Source organism: Gobius niger, assembly GCF_951799975.1.
Source record: "Gobius niger genome assembly, chromosome: 5".
Lineage (NCBI taxonomy): Eukaryota > Metazoa > Chordata > Actinopteri > Gobiiformes > Gobiidae > Gobius > Gobius niger.
The window spans coordinates 17,496,528-17,515,582 of NC_136856.1; the positions used below are offsets into that span (position 1 = coordinate 17,496,528).

The 19,055-nt window shown below is 42.1% G+C and overlaps 2 protein-coding genes across 5 annotated transcripts in view; one reads left to right on the forward strand and one right to left on the reverse strand.

Moving 5' to 3' along the window:
• Positions 1-2,503, reverse strand: part of pofut4 (protein O-fucosyltransferase 4) — a 327,876-nt gene extending 325,373 nt beyond the window's left edge. The window contains exon 1 of the mRNA XM_079556769.1: positions 2,499-2,503. The gene's annotated coding sequence lies outside the window, so the exon portion shown is untranslated. The remainder of the gene's footprint in view (positions 1-2,498) is intronic.
• Positions 1-19,055, forward strand: part of LOC306963248 (glutamate receptor 3) — a 102,429-nt gene that overhangs the window by 1,221 nt on the left and 82,153 nt on the right. The gene's annotated exons all lie outside the window — the stretch shown is intronic.

Below are 19,055 nucleotides of genomic sequence, written 5' to 3' on the forward strand. Positions count from 1 at the left end.
GCAACATACTGTACATACAAAGCATGAAAAGAAAATACCAATTCCATGAACATTGTGTCAAGGACTCGCTGCGTTCTGCTCTATAGAAGGAAATTGAATGGGAGCAGTGGATAGGAACATCTCTTAATTTGAATAGAAAAAAATGGGCACTAATTGCTATTGCCTTCCTCTTGAATATATATTCATGTGCAGATTATGCTGTATAGAAGTACGTGTTTGGTAAATAATGTACGGGCAATAAGCCACTGTGACATTAATCTGGTCCCAGGCCTGGATAAATCAAGAAGGCTGCGTCAGAAAGGGCACCCATAGTCCAAAGCCAATGATATACAGGACGCAAATCTTGGCGCAGCATGAAGTGTAAATTTCGAGTTTCTTATTTAGCTTCACTTTGTCGTGAATACTCAGCAGCAGTGGTGCAGTGGGTTAAGACATCCTCAGCCAGCTAAAGAGTCAGCCGGTCAAACCTCACTCGAGGACATACGACTGAGCGGTTACCACATGTGACTATAGTTGCAACAGTATTGCATGGGGCGTAGCAACCAGCGGAATAACTGGTTCACTGACTGGCCCTAAAGGAAAGAGAGTTTTCTGAAAGTTACTTAGGGTATGTTTATAGGGCACTTATGCGTTTAATTTGAGTTATCAATGTATCTTTATGTGATAGCAGCAATGTATCATAATTGATCCACTTCCCGTTCAGTGCTGGTATCAGAACAAACTAAATGTGAGGATGCGTCAGAGTATCCGACGGGTTCAAATAGACATCCTTGTCAAACTGTGGGTGCTAACATTTTTTAAATTTGGTAGAGACGCGTCGTTTCATAGCTGCAGATCCCGGCACCGATGACGTTTGGACCAACATACTACTAAAAGAAACCACCGGACTTACAGAAGACTTACAACTGAGCCTTAGTGGCCTCTTCAGTCTCTTAACCCTGTGTGTGGTGCTCATAATGACCCCAATGACGTGCTGCGTGCCCTGGCATCCTCTCTCTTCTCTTCTCCCTTGTGTTGCTGAGCGTCTCCCCAGCATTGCAGAGTCAGCTCATTAGCACCCAGCCCTCATAGCACCTCTCCGCAGCAGTCATTGGGTGAAAGGGGGCAGAGAGAGAGAGAGAGAGAGAGAGTGAGAGAGGAAAAAAAAAAGAGAGAGAGAGAGAGAGAAATCTATAACTTCAACGACCAACGGCAGCAAAGGAGTCAAGCCCCGGACCTGCAGAAACAGAGGGGAGGTGCAGCGACATATCTCTGTCAACAGACCAAAGCATTTGTAAGAAACAATAAGTAAATGAGAGCGAATAAATAACAGATAGTGCGGAGCAATTTCACGCATGTTGAAGAGTTAGGGAAGCATATAGGGAGGAAAGAGCGAGATATCAAAATCTAATTAATTTCAGGGGCAGGTTTCGAGAAGGAGGATAAGGGGACACAGTGCATGGCCGTGTTATAGTGGCCTGGCCCTGGCGTAGTTTATGTCGCACAAATATTTTGAGGTGACGTGACATTTGGGGGTAAAACGATGATGGATGGATGATGGCGCTCAATGTTGTCGTCAATGTTTTTTGAGCCACGTTGCAGGTCACTGACTCCTCAGCATGTGAATGCAAGTTGAAGTGGAATATCTTTAATGTTTTAAAATAGATGGCTTCTTACTGAGAAGACGAGCCGTTTGCTTATTGTTTCAGCAGATTGTTTCTTGTTTGTTTGCTTGTTTTATTGTTTTTTGCTGATTCTCTCCCCACATTTATTCAGGCAAAGAACTGGCACATAGGAAACTGTGGGAGTACAGTGGCTGTGTTGTCAACGCTCTTTCCTCATTAATCAATCAATCAATGGTTTTGTATAGCCCAATATCACAGCAGGAGTTGCCTCACAGGGCTGCACCGAACAGTAAAACAGAGCAATAAATATAAAAATATGAAGATCAGGCGAATGAAGTATCCAGGCGAACATAATGTTCAAATAAGCGTCAGGAGCAGCGGGCGGCGACAAGCGGCATGGGTGTCCCCTGTCCTTAGACTCTCCAGCACGGCCAGGAAAAACTCAAAACCCACGGGGAAAACGGAGAAACCTCGGGGAGAACCACAGAAGGAGAGATCCACTCCCATGGACGGCCAGGCTATAGACCCAGGGCGGGAGTCCCTGAGCAGATGGGCCAAGATCGCAGACCGTCCAGTCCTCAGTGTCCAATTCCAGTATGCAGGGTTCCTCATAGCAAGAAGAGAGTGCATGTTCTCTCAGTGTTTGGGTTGATTTCCTCTGGATGCTTCAGTCTGTCCCATCAAGAGGAAACATTTAGGCTAATCTGTCAGGTTTTCTAGACCATGAGCCAATTAGTCAAAAAAGTAAAAACAAAACAGTAGCAATTTGAATGTGAATCTTAAGGTGTACCTTGATCTTTATACTGGCTTGAAACTCATGGCCACCAAAGAAGAAAAAAATACCGTACAAAAAAAAAAAAAGCACTGATGAGTCACATTATAGTTATCTTTATTCTGTCTTCTTCTACAACTCTTCCTGTAACATCGAGTCAGTGTTTTCTCTCAGGTCTGTCTGCTAGTCTTAACATCTCGGTGTCTGCTTGAAGGAAACTGAAGTGCATAATAATAATGTTCAGAGAGTGACACACGTTTTGTCTTACAGCTGCCTATTTATAAACAGCGGTTCTTTCTGAACCTCGTGTCGTAGAGGTGTGATTGTTGTCAAGGCCAAGACACTGCATCCCGCTCTCTCTCAGTCGACCAGTGGTTCACTTTGTTCACACTGAGGACATGCCTGTTAAAAAATCTAATGGAATGATGGTTTCAGTGGATGATTTTCTGTGATGTGTTCTTTGAGATTTACAAGTGGAATTTAGTTTGTAAAATAGTGAATAGAGCAGACTTGGTTGGCACTAGGATGATTTCAACATTTGGCAATGGCAGCTAGCAGTGACTGTGTGACAAGTGAAAAGCTTTTTGATGAATTTACCACAAAGCTAATCCCGATCAAGTTGGAGCAATGTGTAAAATGGTGATAAAACTGAGAGCGATGGACCATAAACAAAATGCCAGGTGTTAAGTTTGATATTTTGCTGATCATGAAAACAGAACCCTTGTCTCTTGTTTTGTTTTGTTTTTTCATTTGAAGGCTGTAAGAACTCAAAGCAGTTGGGAGAAGGTAGGCAGGTGCCGTAGGAAAACAAGTTCAGCAACTCTGAAACACTTGCTAATACTGTCAAAGTTTTGTGTTTTTCTGTACATCAGACTTTCTAAAATTCTAACTAGTAATGATTAGTCACCACACCATGATCGCTCCATTCTCTGTTTTGTGAAGACTGACGCTTACAGTCAGTCAGTCAGCTTAAACTCTCTCTGAAGGTTATTTTCCTTTAGAGAAATACAATATGCAGAATGTGTTTAGGGCTTTCGTGTCAGAAGAATTTCTTTTCAAGTCAGGATTAAAAAGCATTTGGCTATTAATTGAATTAGTGACCGGCAGCTAAACAAAGCTCGACACAACCTCACAGCTTTGACTTTGCAGCACGCCTTGTTGGTCTTAAGTCTTTGAAGCGACATCAGAAAGGGAGAAAAGGCTAATTACCAGCGCTAGGTCCATCACAGCCGCGTGAGCTTGAAGTCAGGTACGCTGAGAGAGGGACGCCCAGCACGGTTCAAAGCGACTCGTGGCAGTTTGAAGAAAGCGAGAAGAGCAAAGCAGACAGCGCTAATGTTCTGGAAGGTTACGACCGGCCAACGTAAGACACCTCTGTTCCCTTTTCTAACTGTTTACCTCCCGTCTAATTTACCTCTCACCTGCGGCAAGAGTGAAATCAAGCACATCCGTTTTGCCACACTATTTATTAGATTGCCCACCCTGCAGTAAGTGGGGAACCTTGTAGTGCTTGACTTTGGTATGCAGCTATTATTTGTTCATGCGAGAGCAGTACTTCAGATGAACTACTGGAAATGTGTGACTTTTTTTCACAATTGATAAGTAAGGATTAAACAACAAGGAGCCGTGCATCATTTACTAAACTCACTAAATATGCCAGACCACCGGGACTATTTTCTGTGGATTATTAGCCGGTCACTGAAGGCTCGTCTCAGAGCGAGTCATTCTCCGCAGCTATTACGAGGATCTCAGTCAGGCGCAATCAAACAACATAAGCACACGCTGCATCGCCAGAATCACAACACAACAGGACTAACCCGGCACTTTTCCGTGGAAGTAAACACCGATGTGCGGCACTCGTGGGCAGGAGTTATTTCACTTTTACGCAGTTTAACCTGAAGCTAGCTAGCTAGCTCAACGAGCTCAACTGTTTATGGAAACAGATGCGGTGGAGTCCGCTTACACCTGGGCCCCACGAACTGAAACTTTTATGTTTGACTTTACTAATCCAGCCAAATATGCTTAAATGCTGGGATCATTTTATGTACGCCTGAAAATCATGAATAGTGCCTTAACCGTTTTCAATAGAAATGGAAAGCTCATATTTTATTAACAGTAGGCTAACCTAGCTGCTCACTCTCCTCTACTTCCCATTTATCAAACATTTTGTTTTGGCCAAAAACGTTGAAATTAAACAAAATCCATCTCATACGTTCCTGTCAGTCACTAATTACGTGTTTATCTGATTCAGCTGTGTCATGCGTTGCTATGGCAATGCCCACAGCGGAGTGATATCCCAGTGATTTAACTACCGGACTACGTGTGCGGTTATACCAAAATAATGCACGCTTGTTAGCACCCACCAGCCAATCAGAATCGAGTATTCACCCAGACCATGGTATAAACAGTTTTAATGCACGACGTGGAGGCAAGTGCATTAAAACTGTATAATGCACGGCTCCGAGTAGTTTAATCCGCTTATCCCGTGCTCACACAAACTGGAACTGTTCATTGTGGCCTACTTGCTTTTTTTTTTTATGTCCGGGGCAGGTGTTTTACCTGAAACTAGTTCCAACTCAAATGTTCGTCATTACTATGGAAACAGCTGTGGGACTAGTTCTGTGCGTTATACTCTCCGTTGAGTTTCAGAAATATTGAGGGTTGTTTTTAAGAGTTTTTTATGTTTTTTCTCGCATGTTTGCCGGTCTGCTAGGACCCGGAAGCGGAAGTCGTGATGTCACAATTGACAAATATATACAGTTTTAAGGCATGCCAGTTAGCCAATCAGAATTGAGTATTCACCCAGACAGCGGCATAATAAATGTTAATTGCATTTTATACAGTTTTCTTTCTTCTTGGGCGGCACGGCAGCACAGCGGTTAGTGCTTGTGCTTCACAGCTAGAAGGTCCGGGTTCGATTCCCACCAATGACGGGGCCTTTCTGTGTGGAGTTTGCATGTTCTCCCCGTGTCTGTGTAGGTTTCCTCCGGGTACTCCAGTTTCCCCTGCCACTAAAAACATGTACATTAGGCCAGGATGTAAGAGAGTATGTTTGAGAGTGCGCATGGGGGACGACGGATGGAAATTAGCCTAAGGTTACAATCCGGTGTGGCTTGTTCATTAACTTGCACTGTCCGTACCAAATAAACCATAAAAAAAATAAAAATACTTATGAATCTGTGGGGCTCATCTTTTCCTATTTGCCTTTTACCTGCAGCAAAGGAGGCCTGAGTTTGCTCTTCTATTTGTTAGATTCCTCGCCCCGATTCCAGTTAAAGGGGAATTTTGCAATGCTTGGCTTTTGAATCCCATCTCGGTATTCGTCATTCCTCATTCTGTCATTAAGCTAATGGCGTGTGTCCCCGTGCTGCCAGCCTTTTTTTCTTTTCTTTTTTTACATGTGCCTGCCCCTCTTTTATTGAATTCTCCTGGTCCTTTTAAAAGCTTTGGCACTACCTCCGTGCTGGCTCCGGCCTCCGCTGCTGAAGCCACTGAACAGGAAACTCTTCATTTGAGAGCAAAGGGAAGGCAGGATGAAACACAAGATGCTGTGATTGCATTTGTCATTTCAGATGCGGGACGGGAGGACAGGGGAACAGAAGAGAGAATAATCAGGGCTGACGCTGAGCTACAGTCAGTGGACAGGGGGAGAACAGCCTGTTAACTGTGCTTTATGGAAAAGGCAGTCAACCCATAGGACGCCGTTACGCTGGCTCGCCATCTCAACCTGTAACATGTAAAGAAAGCAGTGGTCTTTATTTATATGCAGATATGCTTGTCACTCTTTTAGTGCTCAAGCTAAGTCTGGAATTGGTAGTGAGGTAATATATTTGTTAATTCGTTCGTTTGACAGGGACTGTGCAGTGACATGGTTACAAAACATGTTTGCAGCTGATTCAATGCATAGTACGTAGCAAGTGCCTCTTTTCAACCACTGTCCCTGGCTGGGCTTTTGAACAAACATTACAAAATACTGTGCATCAAACACGACTTGGGTTTTTACAGATCAGTAGCTGTACAATTGCTAAGTGTATTGTAAATGAACAGTTGCTTTCATGAGGTGACATGGGAAAAAAAATTCCCAATTGAACCCGAGGACATGATTTTCAGTGAATGGATATGTGCTTTGTGCGTGTATTCACCATAGACTGTAGAATTAATAGACAGCTTCTGCTCACTCCTCCGCGTTTACCATAATGACCACGTTTGAAAGGGAAATCAGTGCGGATTTACAGACTCCTCCGACCTTGACGATCTGATGTTCCAAAAAAGGGCAATAGGGCGGGATCTCCTCTTTTGCCCTCGTTTCAGTCGTAGCCGCACCATTAGCTCTGATGCTAACGGCCTGTCAGTCAAAGTCCGGCCCTCATTAGTATGCGAGCCCAGCGTTATCACAGCAATATCTAGCTGTGGAAAGTTAAAAAAAAAAATTAGGCACCAGGCTTCACAGTTGCTTAGAACGCGCAAAAAGTGCAATGCTTTCTAATGGAAAACTAGCTTGTTTTGCCGCCCCTATATGGAGGTACTACAGCAGTGTCGCCCCCCCAGTGTCTCGAGCATGAAACAGTGGAACCAGCGGAAATTGGTATTCACTTACTTAAAGAACTTGAAGTACAAAGCCTGACCTGTAGGACTAGACAATCAGAATGTGAAGAATTCCTCCATCCTCCCTGCCCCTGATAGACATTACTTTTAAAAACCAATGCTCATATGAATCAATTTCTCCTTCTGGTTGGTGGGCTCTTTCTCCCACTATGGCCCCATGTGGACATTGACATACACTGCGTTCCAAATTATTATGCAAATGACATTTTTCTCTGATTTTCTAAATTGTCAACTCAAATGAGAGTCAGCATAATTTTCAAGTCTTTACCTGGTAGAGGATCATTTAAATGTGGTGGAAAAAATTTCCTAGTGATAACAGTATTTTTTTCAAAAATAAATATAGTAAAAACCTCAAAATCCACTGTTCCAAGTTATTATGCAACTCATCGTTTCAATACATTTTAAAGCTTGTAATTAACTGAAAATGGTCATTTGTTGTATTTGTAGCATTAGGAGGTCATACTTACTGAAATCAGAAGCTATTTCAATCAAAAAAATATTAACAGGTCAAGTTATATTTTACCAAAGGAGCCCTTCTGTGATAGCAGCTTCAAAATTCTTAAATCCATTAAAATTGTGAGTTTTTGGACAGTTTCTGCTTGGATTTCTTTGCAGGATGTTAGAATAGCCTCCCAGAGCTGCTGTTTGGATGAAACTGCCTCCCACCCTCATAGAAGTGTTTTTTGTTGAGGCTCCAAAGGTTCTCAATAGGGTTGAGGTCAGAGGAAGAGGGGGTCCACATCATGAGTTTCTCTCCTTTTATGCCCATTGCATCCAATGATGCAGAGGGATTCTTTGCACTATGACATGGTGCGTTGTCATGCATGTAGAGGATTTTGTTAGGGAAAGCACGGCTCTTCTTTTTGTAGCATAGAAGACAGTGGTCAGTCAGAAACTCCACATATTTTTCAAAGGTCATTTTCACACCTTCAGGGAGCCTAAAAGGGCCTAATGGGGCCGACCAGCTCTCTCGCCATGATTCTGGCCCAAAACATGACTCCGCCCCCTCCTTACTGACGTCACAGCCTTGTTGGGACATTGTGGCCGTTCACCAACCATTCACTACTCCATTGATTTGACCATCCAGAGTTACACAGCGCTCATCAGTGAACAAGACTGTTTGAAAATGAGTCCTCGTGTATTTCTGAGCCACTGCAGCCGTTTCTGTTCTTCAGCATTCAATTAACCGTTTAGGGGAGGCCCGGATAGAAGGTTTTTGCACAACTGCAGCCTCTGGAGGGTCCTACACCTTGATGTTCGGGAGACTCCAGAGACACCAGCAGCTTCAAATACCTGTATGCTGCTTTGTGGCATCTGTTCTCCTAATCTGATGTGTTTATCTGGCAGAAACCGTCCATATTGTGCCATTATCTGCACAAAACGGAGTGTGCTCTGAATCATCCACAAATCTCTTATCAGTACGATGATTACACTTAATCTTTCATGAAATATCGAAGGTTTTCATACCTAGACCAAGGCATTCAACTATTTCACGCTTTTCATCAGCAGACAGACCCTTTTTCTTTCCCATATTGCTTGAAAATGATGATCTGCATAATAAAGTGGAACACCCTTTTCAGCAGTTTTTCCCTTAACTGGGCTTAACCTGAAAACTAATCATCCCAGGTCTCTGAGATTAATGTCAGTGATTCATAGATCCCCAAGACACGATACCATCCATGAGTTTCATTATTATTATTATTTTTTTTACTTTTTTGACACAAAAATCCAATTTGCATAATAATTTGGAACGCAGTGTATTAACACAGGGGCAGATGGCTTCTCCAGACCCTGGCATGTTCTGTAGCTGTTTGACTCTGTTCTTGCTGCTGTGAATAGATATGTGTGTAACAGAGACAGTCCGCAGTCAAGGGGGTGGGTGTGTGGAGGGGGGGGGTCCTCAGGTGATAGCACTAGCGCTACTTCTGCTGTCCTGCAGCCTGTAACTCAGCCTGAAAGGTGTGACCAAGAGAACACAGCAGCGGAAAATGGACAAGGAAGAACACGTGGGGATCTGCAATACATGAAAATATGAATAGTGAAAGAAAAGCTGATGTGTGGTGTATCTACGTAGACTGTTTTTTTCTCCTGTTCCATTTTCCCATTTATTAATTGGTCTATAATTTTACGCTTTCTCCCCCAAATGTGAATTGCTAACAGTTGAAAAGTTTTAATTTGTGAATGTTGTGTCCTCGAGCTACTCCGTACATTAGTTAGACTGGAGATTGATGCTGTCACGGATGGTTGGCTTGTTCTGGGGCACACTCTCTCTGTCCAGATGTTGAGGAGGCGCAGATGGAGGATGTTTATGGCAACACTTGCATATATACATACGAGTGTGAGCGCGCATTGGCACACTGGCAGACAGTGCCATCTGACAGAGGGATTATTGACATATGCCGCACACAGACACGGACACACTCGGCTCTCCGTTGCATTAGCGAGTGTCAATAAGGTATGGTTAGCTTCTTTTCTGTTCTCTTCCTGCACGAGACACAGCTGCAGTAGGACCGTGAGATTTGTTTTAATGAACGATAATGAGCACAATGATTACTCAAGATTGTCCTGCACCATACAGCTTCTAGCAATGTTACGTGCCATTGATGACAGCGACATGCCTTCTGCTCCTCTGATTGCACATGTAACGGTATATAAATTATTAAATCCTGTTTGCATTTCATCCCTTCTACAAAATCATCAGCATTTACAAACGTCTGGGGATCCCACATACGAAAGTAGCATGATTCTAGGGAGACACTGTTGTATGCCCAGTGTGGCAGATGAGAGGTCCAGAATTGTCTTGGATAGGTCACAGGCTCGGGGAATCACAGTATTTTTGGGAACGGCAAATGCGCAAGGAATCCTGGCACACGTGGATTCACTCACTGCGCAGTTAAGACGCCGCTCTTGTGCTCAATTTATTAAACGCTTTTCATTCCACAAGTGAATATATACACACACAAAAAAAGGCTTTAAGACGGCAAAGGCCAAACCTCTGCAGGCTAAATGTTTTTGACCTATTTTGTGCACATCCTGCTGCAATGCGAAGTTTGTAATGACGATCAAAATGAGCCTAAAAATGACTTCCAAATTCAACACAATTCCTTTTGAATCAGAATATTCTAAGAGCTGTCTAAACCTGATAAGAAGTGGCGCAGTTTCTGTTCTTTCTCCTCTCAGGAATCAATGACGCTGGCAGATGTTGTTTGATATAAGAACAGCTTTCTGCCCACATTGCCTTCAAAATCTCCATATATCGTTCAGACACACTGGGCACTTGGCCATTTCAACCACATGGAACATAAGTAGCGCACAGCCCAGAGACATATTTTTAACTATAAGGAGCAGTAAATCTCCACACATGCTATAAATCCGAGCTTCGAGATTTTCTTCTTTTTTTCCCTCACGCCTGACAGTTATCAATCTGTGGTGGTGTGTCGGACCTACCAGGGGGATTGTTAGCTGAATTTCCTATTGATTTCCTTTATCTTCTATCTCTTTTTTGAGCCGCGTGATGAATTGCGAGTGTGAACTGAGGATGATTATAGATGTTTTATCAACCTGCTATGAGGATATTGCTCTATGCCCCCAGTTGGTATTCAACACAACATCAACAGCAATTTAAAGGGACTGAACCAAAGTTTTTAGTTTTTTATCTGCAGCAAAGGGAGCGAGTGAAGCTTAAATTGTTAATTGCAAAAAAGAATTCAAAACGTTCTGAGTTAATGCATCGGGTTTGATTGCCGTCTTTTCTAGATGGTGTGGTCTGAACATCTGCTCTTTGAACCGTGGCCTATTTCTTGTCTTTTTTTGTGCTGATTGAAGGACGCATAAAAATATACAATAAAAAAGAGTGTTGATAGGTCTGGCATTCATTCTTAAGATACTGACCCATATGCTCGACACCACTGATGCAAAGCGAAGACTGAGGCCCCTTTCACGGACAGACATGATGCAACATGACAACCTATCAGCACGCCACACATCTGGTCACCACTGTTCAAATAATAAGGTTTCCGAACTATACGTCAAGAGTGACAGAGAAGGTCTGCACTCTCTTATTGAAGATGATATCTGTGCGACGTTGTGATGTAGCAGACGCTGACTGGCCCTATGAAAGTCATGACTATAGGAGAGAGTGTCGTATGGACAATGATGGATTAATAAGAACTCATTTTCTCGAATGCCTTGTACTGTTTCAAGTCCCTGTCGACATTCAACCTGTTCCTATTCTATCAGAATGAACAACTTTAGAAGATTGCAATGAAGTTTACAGTTTAAATGTCATTAAAATTTGAGTGAACTATATATGAACTAGGGCCCGACTGATATATCGATATATTGGGCTGATATTCGGGTATTTTTTATATCTGTCGATAGCCGATATATCTCCTGGACCGAAAGTGATAGAAACTCCCCGTTTCACTGGAAAGTGCTCAGTTTTAAAATGAGCCCTCCCTCAACTTCCTAGGCCTCAGGGTCACCAGTTTGTTCACCCATTTTACGTATTTTATGTTGGAGACTTTTGTGTGTACGTTTGGAACTGTAAGAGATAGAGACTTACTTTCTTTGTTTTGGAATCTACAGCTCCTTCTGAAGTACCTACTAAACATACATTTGCAGCGCCCCCTGCTGTCACAGCTCAACACTGACATGTTTAGAAGCTTCATGTAGCCAAAAATATCCGTGGTGCATACCAGCATCGGCCAATCAGAATCCCCTAAAATCGGCCTCAGAACAGCCCACATCAGCACCTCTATTAGATCTCTATTCGATATATTATTTATTATTTAATAAATGTTTACCTATAGACTATTTGGAAGATTAGAAAAATAAATAAATAATTACTTTAAATATTGGCCCATATATCGGCTATACCCCTTCATATCGGCATCGGTATCGGACCCCAAAAATCCATATCGGTCGGGCCCTAATATGAACTATTAAACTAATTCAAAAATTTCTGAACATGTTTCTAGAGGAAGTACAAAATGTACGGGTTTTATTCAGATTCCTTGGAGATGAAGCATCAGACTTTGAAATGTGGCAATTGCAAGTTTTCAAATTGCAATCATTCTGTCTGACATTAGTCCACAGTTGCTTGAACTGACATACCTGATTCTTGGCTTGGAGAGGGCAGATGATTTGGGTGTCATGAGGAATGAAAGCCACTAGGGAAGTAGTTATGATAAGGAAAACGCAGCACATGTGATGCATTTAAAATGAGCAGGGGCCATGGTCCTATTGTGAACTATTCATCTCAGGTCCATCAGGGAGGCAGGCTCTTTCTGACGGCGGCTTTCTATTTTGTTTTCTCAACGAGAAAAACCCTTCAAGGAGAGTGGGCTTCTGGAGATTATTTTTCATTTCCAAATGTCATTTACCCTTACGCTCCGTTTGTGAAGAGGCCGGCAACAAGCGACGGGGAAGATAAAGGAGACATACCTTTTTTATATTCTGTAAAAATGTCTGACATTGCAGACAGCATTTTTTTTTTTTTTTATGATTTCGCCCCTCTCTGTCTTTCTCATTTCTATCTCTCCGGTTCGTTATTAAATTTAATCTCTCCCAAAGCCCATTACAGCAATGTCCCCGCAGCAGTTGCAGTCACACTCAGCTATTGGCCATTCACTCAGCTCGCCTACAATACCCGTAATCACTGCATCAGTAATCCCCCACTTGAATGGCAATAGCACGGCCACGTCTGAAGCTGCTGCCATGATCTGGCTCCACTGGGCAACTGCTACTTTGTGCTAACCAAGGTCAGATATCAGAATCGAAAAAAGGAACAGAGAAAGCAAAGGATAATCTCTCACCAATTGGTCTTTTCTCAAAAAAAAAAAAAAAAAAAAAAAAAATCTGTCCATTTTTGTTTTGAAGAATGTTCTTTGTGACACAGTATCAACAATCTGAGGACGCTGCAGAGCTTCATGTCAACATCTTTTTGCTCACTGGCCTTTTCAAATGTTACTAGTCAATTAGTGTTCTCACAAGCCAGACTTTTGTTGCCTGTAGCAAAATTGGCCCTTGTCATTTTTCTTATGGTCTTCAGGAGAATAAACACTGTGGACTTTGGAATCTTCATAGAAATGCCACCGACAGAGGATGTGTTTTTGGTTGTAGCAGCTTTTTAATTGGCTGAGAACAGAGACAGTGATACAAGTGCAGTTGTGATTCGAGAGTAGAATGAAAGAAGAAAAAATCTCAATGTTGTCTTGCATTGAGTGTGTTTGCAGTTCTGGAATGAATTTGAGGTTATGTCAGGGATTGCCTTGTTCCCAAATTCTGGCTGACAGTGCAGTGGGCCTTTGAGCTCGCCGGGCCGGGGACTGGAGCAGATTGATTTGAATGTTTCTGTGGTCTGATTCAAATGAGCCGAGTGTCTGTGTCTGAGCCGTGTGACAGAGTTGCACCAAACAGGGCCTCCATCACAACTGATCGCTTCTGACAGTTCACAGTCGCCGGGCCACTGGAGCATCATAACCTTGTAAAACTAGTGTATGGCCATTCTAGCATGTACAAGATGAGAGGGGAGGAGGATGAAAACTGCTCATGGATTAACATACATTCTCCGTACAAAGAGAACAGCTGATGCCACGGACAGTCCAGAGGTTACCAACCTTTTTTTTTTTCTAACTTAAATGCTCCCAGCTCTTGTCAGACACAGGTCCAAACATCCCTCCAAACATAAAAATCATCACCGCATGTGTTCATGCACCTGCTCACATTTACAATCATCTACAGTCATCTATATTTTTGACTGTTTGATTTGGTCAAATTATATCCTTTATGGCCTGGAATTCTTTCCAGACAATAAAATTATTTTTGCTCAAACATCGTTTCCTATGAAGAGCTAATTTTGACCCCCCCCCCCCTTAGCTTTTCCTGAAACAATGCCAGTACGTTCACATCCAGAGATGATCCTCCTGAGTGGTCAGCTGTTTGTATGAGGGAGCTTTACCACAGATAGAACATGTTTGAATGATCAATCAGAGGAGGCTTTGGGACAGAGGTGGGTAAACTGTGGCCCGCGGGCCGGATCCAGCTCTGCAAGCTTTTTGGTCTGGCCCTTGACGCTCTTCCCACAATTTTTTTTTTTATTAATTTTTTTTATTCAAAATGTGATGTGATTCCACAATCAAATTCAGCATGTACTCAGTACAGCAAGAGACACATAAAAAATATAGTGAATGGTGACATCAAGGATATAAATTTACAGCAGTAAATACTATGTCCCAGAAATGTTTACTATTTGATCTTGCATTATGCATTTGTGAGGCCCATTGTTCTAGTTTTGGTATAAGAAATCACTGAGCCATTTTTGCATGGTGACCAAGTGTAGTTTCCTCCATCTACAGGCAAGTATCTTCCCACAATTAATGTAATTTTTTTCGCCATTTTCCACGCTCAAATACGTAGCAGTGTATCAGAGGCACCATGACCATCCCCGGCCAGAGTGGGCTCAAAAGCTCTATATTTTTAATTTTTTCATTGCATTTATTTGTTTCAAAAGTGACAACAAAACTGCCAAGTCAATGCGGTTTGAATGAAAAGGAGCAGAAAGAAGAGCGATCTTATGACATCTGCCCCTTTGCTAACTCTCGATCACTTTACATGAATTCTGTTATTCTGCAATGGGAGAAAGTTGAAGTTATCATTGGTGCGGACCTCTGACTTAATTCAGGTCACCCATGGGACCTCTTAAAAAAAAAATTGCTCACCCCTGCTTTAGGATAAGGTCAATGTAATGTTTATTAGCACAGTAAGGCAATCGCTTTTCTTCATGTGGGCCAATAAGGATTTCAAATGAGAGTATACAGTATTTCCACGACACAAAGACACTTCATATAAGGTGAAAACTTTCCATGTTGGGGTGACAGAGGCTCAGTGGTCGTGCTGTCCTTGGAAAAGACATTACACTCGCCACTGAAGGTGAATGAATGAATGAATGAATGAAGGGTCCACTGGCGTACTCTGGGAAGCTTGCATCATCAAAACCTTCTGATGATGCAGTTTCCCATCACAGGACATGACTAAACCGCTTCCTCCAAATATCCAAATGGCATACTTTCACGTTAATGTCACTCGAGTGATCTTCCGGAAAACATACATCTCGCAGCTCTGTCTTGATGCCCCCCCTGCGCCCATGAGTGAGAATTAAGTGAACATGATGTGCTCGCTCAGCCATGGCCCTCCTCTGTTTTTTCCCTCCGATGGTTAATTCGTTGTTGTGCTAATGCTGCCGTCGTGCGCCTCTTGCCATTTCACACATGGCTACGTCAGAAACCTTGTGGGCGGTTGCTCCGAGGCGGTGGTCCGTTCCTCCTTGTGTGTGTCCATGCATGACTGTGTGATGAAATATTGAAGAGTTCTATTATCGACCGATGGCTAACCCCCCCTCCCCTCCTTTCCTTGCCTTGATTTTATTTTTCTCTCCTATTTTTATTTTGTTTATTTTTTTATCTTTGCTCTGCGGATTTTATTTTTACGCAGCGTGGCGTGCAGATCAGGGAACTTCATCTGGAACCATCACAGAGCTAATCCATCGCAGCTGCAGAATGAAAAGGCAGCATTTGGAGAGAATCCACCGCAAAAGGGCCTCAATGGGAAGCTCGCTCTGAGATGCCAGTGCCCTTTTGCAGTTTCGACAGTGCTGCAATATGATAAAAGAGGAGTTCACTGGCTTAGCGCTTGTAAGTGGCGAGAGGAGAGCAGAATCTAAAGATGGAGTGACCACCGGGCGTGTTTGGCTATTAGCAGAAGTGTGGAAGGTAGCATGAGTAATTCCTTTCCAGCTGCGGTTAAATCATGGTTTGCTCGTAAATAAAACGTATTTGAATTTTTTTTTCAACCACAGCAAAGAGAAACAAGTTTGCAGAAGATCCAGAGTCAGCGTGGGGGCAGACTTTGCATTAATGTGTGAAGGGCAAAGAGAGGTCCCATCAAAGTCACTTGAAGTCCGTGTCCTTCTCTTTCTTTGCAGCAGGCATTTAATTCTAGTCTATTGTGGCGCTGACTGCTGCAGCCGCCACTGTTTAAGTCGCTAAGCTGTAAGTGGATAGACCAGGGTCCTTTATGCATAAAGGAGCTTAAGTTCTAAAATTGTCTCAAATGGGCAAAGTTGGAGCAAAAGGCAATGCAAATTTCGCTCTCAATTTCAGGCATTCAGGGGAGGGGAAAAAAGATCTAAACTGAGCTGCAAAAATTAACCCAGAATTTAATACGTGATTCTTGATTGATGTGAATGTCTGACTCCAAAAACGGCGCTGTTATTTTAGAATTTGTGTGGATAATAGGGCAGGGCAATGGACAAATTACTTCAAAATCCCAGCCTTATGCCTATTGGGAAGATTAATTCAGTGATATTTTAGTGATATTAGATTTTTTTTTACGACATACTAACCCCTTAACGCCTGAACTAATTTCCCATTATATAAAAAAATGTATTATCAGTGTTATTGCTTTCAAGCTGATGCTAAATTAAGTGGAGATTGTAAATTTTTATGTCGCACATAGTATAGATATAGTTTTAGGTATGTTGCCAATCGGCAACAACAGGCATAAGTGCAATTTTGGGTATGTTGTAATTCGGCAACAACAGGCAAAAGTTGTAAATGTATGAAAATGACAAAATGTATTTATTCACAATTATTACAAATGTAAATGCACTGTAAGATACACTGAACACTTATGTATTCAGGTTAGGATATTAGAACAGTAAACAGAGCTAACGCTTTTCACTAAATTCTTGCAAAGTGTTGATTTTGAGCAGCTGATGCCGTCCTGCAGCAGCAGCTCTGGTAACAGGAAGGGCATCAGGATGTTCAGTAACATCTTCATTACTGCTGTTCCTGTCATCAGTGCCTTCCCTGCTGCTGCTGCTTTCATCACCTGATGTAGGGAGGTGAAAAAAAAGCACTTTATAAAGGTGCAGACAATTTATCTACAAAATATCTACAATTTTTATGACTAATTATCAGATTTTGCTCCCTTTCCTGAGGTTTTATAATACATTGTACATCAGATACCTCTATGTACCATTACTTATTTGCAAATTATATTATAATTGCACATTATTTTCGGACGTGGAACTCTTGTTTGTGGTCCAGTAGGTCCACCTTGTGGTCGCTTTGCAAACAACACCAACGGTTTCATTTTGTTCTGTGTAAAAAGAGGGCTAACTTTTTTTTTTATATCTTTGTATGTTATTGTTACAATGATTATAGAATTTCACTAAAATGGCATGTTCTAAAAAACGTTTTAGCACTGTAATACATCTAAATACTACTAAAATGCGGTCACTGTGGCCACCAGATGGAGCTACTGCAGTTTTCCTTTATGGCCTGATGTTGCCGATTGGCAACGTACCTAAATCTTCAAATAACAAAAAAAAAATCCATCACACGAAGTTCATTCCAATCAATAATCTAAAGATGGAAACAAGGAGCTGCTGCATAATTTTATTTTAGCACAACTCAATTTACATTTGAAGATTTCATCAAAGTTGCTGCCTCGATTTGCAGAAATGCTATTTCCGCTAAATAGCTACCATGACCCGCTTGTGGTTCCTTCTCTGACCGGTCCTACGAGAAACTAGTGCTTGCAAAACGTTCCTAGGTACGGCATGGATGTGCGCAAACAGGTATCAAGGGAAAACGTGCGTTATTTTAGCCACAGTCTGGCAAGAAGAGGTATGTTGCCGATTTACGCCAATAGGCGTTAAGGGGCTAATTTCCTCGCAAATATGATCTACTCAAGCAGTTTACATTTCATTTTACTTTTCAAGCACCTGACCCTGTGTTCTACAGTCAGTGTTTATGCTGCTCTGATGGAGCTGAGCGTAACGTAAACTATATTGTGTCCACAACAATATAAAAAATGACAACGATATCACGATAATCATATGGCCCACCCCCAGTGGACAAGTCAAATGTATTCATAAAAAAAAACGCTTCTGAAGCAAGTTTGGAGTTCAAAATGACTACAGCAGTTTTGTCGTCGGCAAGTGATACTTACTGTCAGAGATAGGTGTGCATGTTTCATTTTCATTTGCAACGGGAAGAAATGAGACGTTTCTCAATAGTGAAGAAATAGTGTCAGAAAAAAAGAATTGTAGCTTCAAGATCTGTGACTACTTTTCCCTTCTGTAGTGCTGCCTCTGCGTAATCTCCTCACGAAAACATCGAAAACATTGTGGGGAGAAGTGCAATGCGTTAGATTCAGTTTTTTTGAAAATGTAACAGAATGGCATCACTTCAGAAAATAAAATGACTACAAGAGGTGCCACCATCCGGGCACGGGTGTGACAGAGACTATGATCTGAGAAAGTTTAAGATGAGATAGATAAGAGATCGGTAACGCTTTATATTATGGTGTGCTCGACAAGTGTTAATCAGGTGTTAATAAGCATTAATAATATGCTGGTAAAGTTTTAACACACTGCTTATTATACTTTTATCTGTTACCATACTAACAATACACTTATTCATGGCCAAGCTTTAACCTAACCCTGACCTTAATCCTTACCCTAGCAATAAAATGAGTACTAATGCTTATTAATACTTAATGAGCCCACCTTAATCTAAAGCAATACTAAGAGATCTTTATTCTGTCCAAAAAGAGGCAGAAATTTGACACGGTTTAAAAGGCCTAAAACAATCCCAATTACGACTCCAGTATTATCAGCCCGTGTCTCCGCCTATAGGAACCAAATTCAGGGCTGTTTTTCCAATCTAACTTTATAATGTGAATCTATTATGTTTTAGTATTTGAGGGCAAACATTAGGTCTATTGAGCAGTATATTTGATTACAGCTCGCGGCGCAGCCCTTGTACGTCCCTCTATCTCCCCTAGATTATCATTCAGCGGTAGAGCGTTTTCTCTGCAAGGCCGCTAATAAGATGAAAAGTGCCCCTGGACCCTACATATTTAACCAGACCCTGCTGCCACAGCTGAGAGGGGGAACTCGAGAAGTGATGTATTCAAGGTTAAACAGCTACTGCCATCTCCTGTCCTCATTGACTCATTCTATTATTCTTCCACACAAAGTCAAAGCTGTCTTTTCAGAAAGGGCC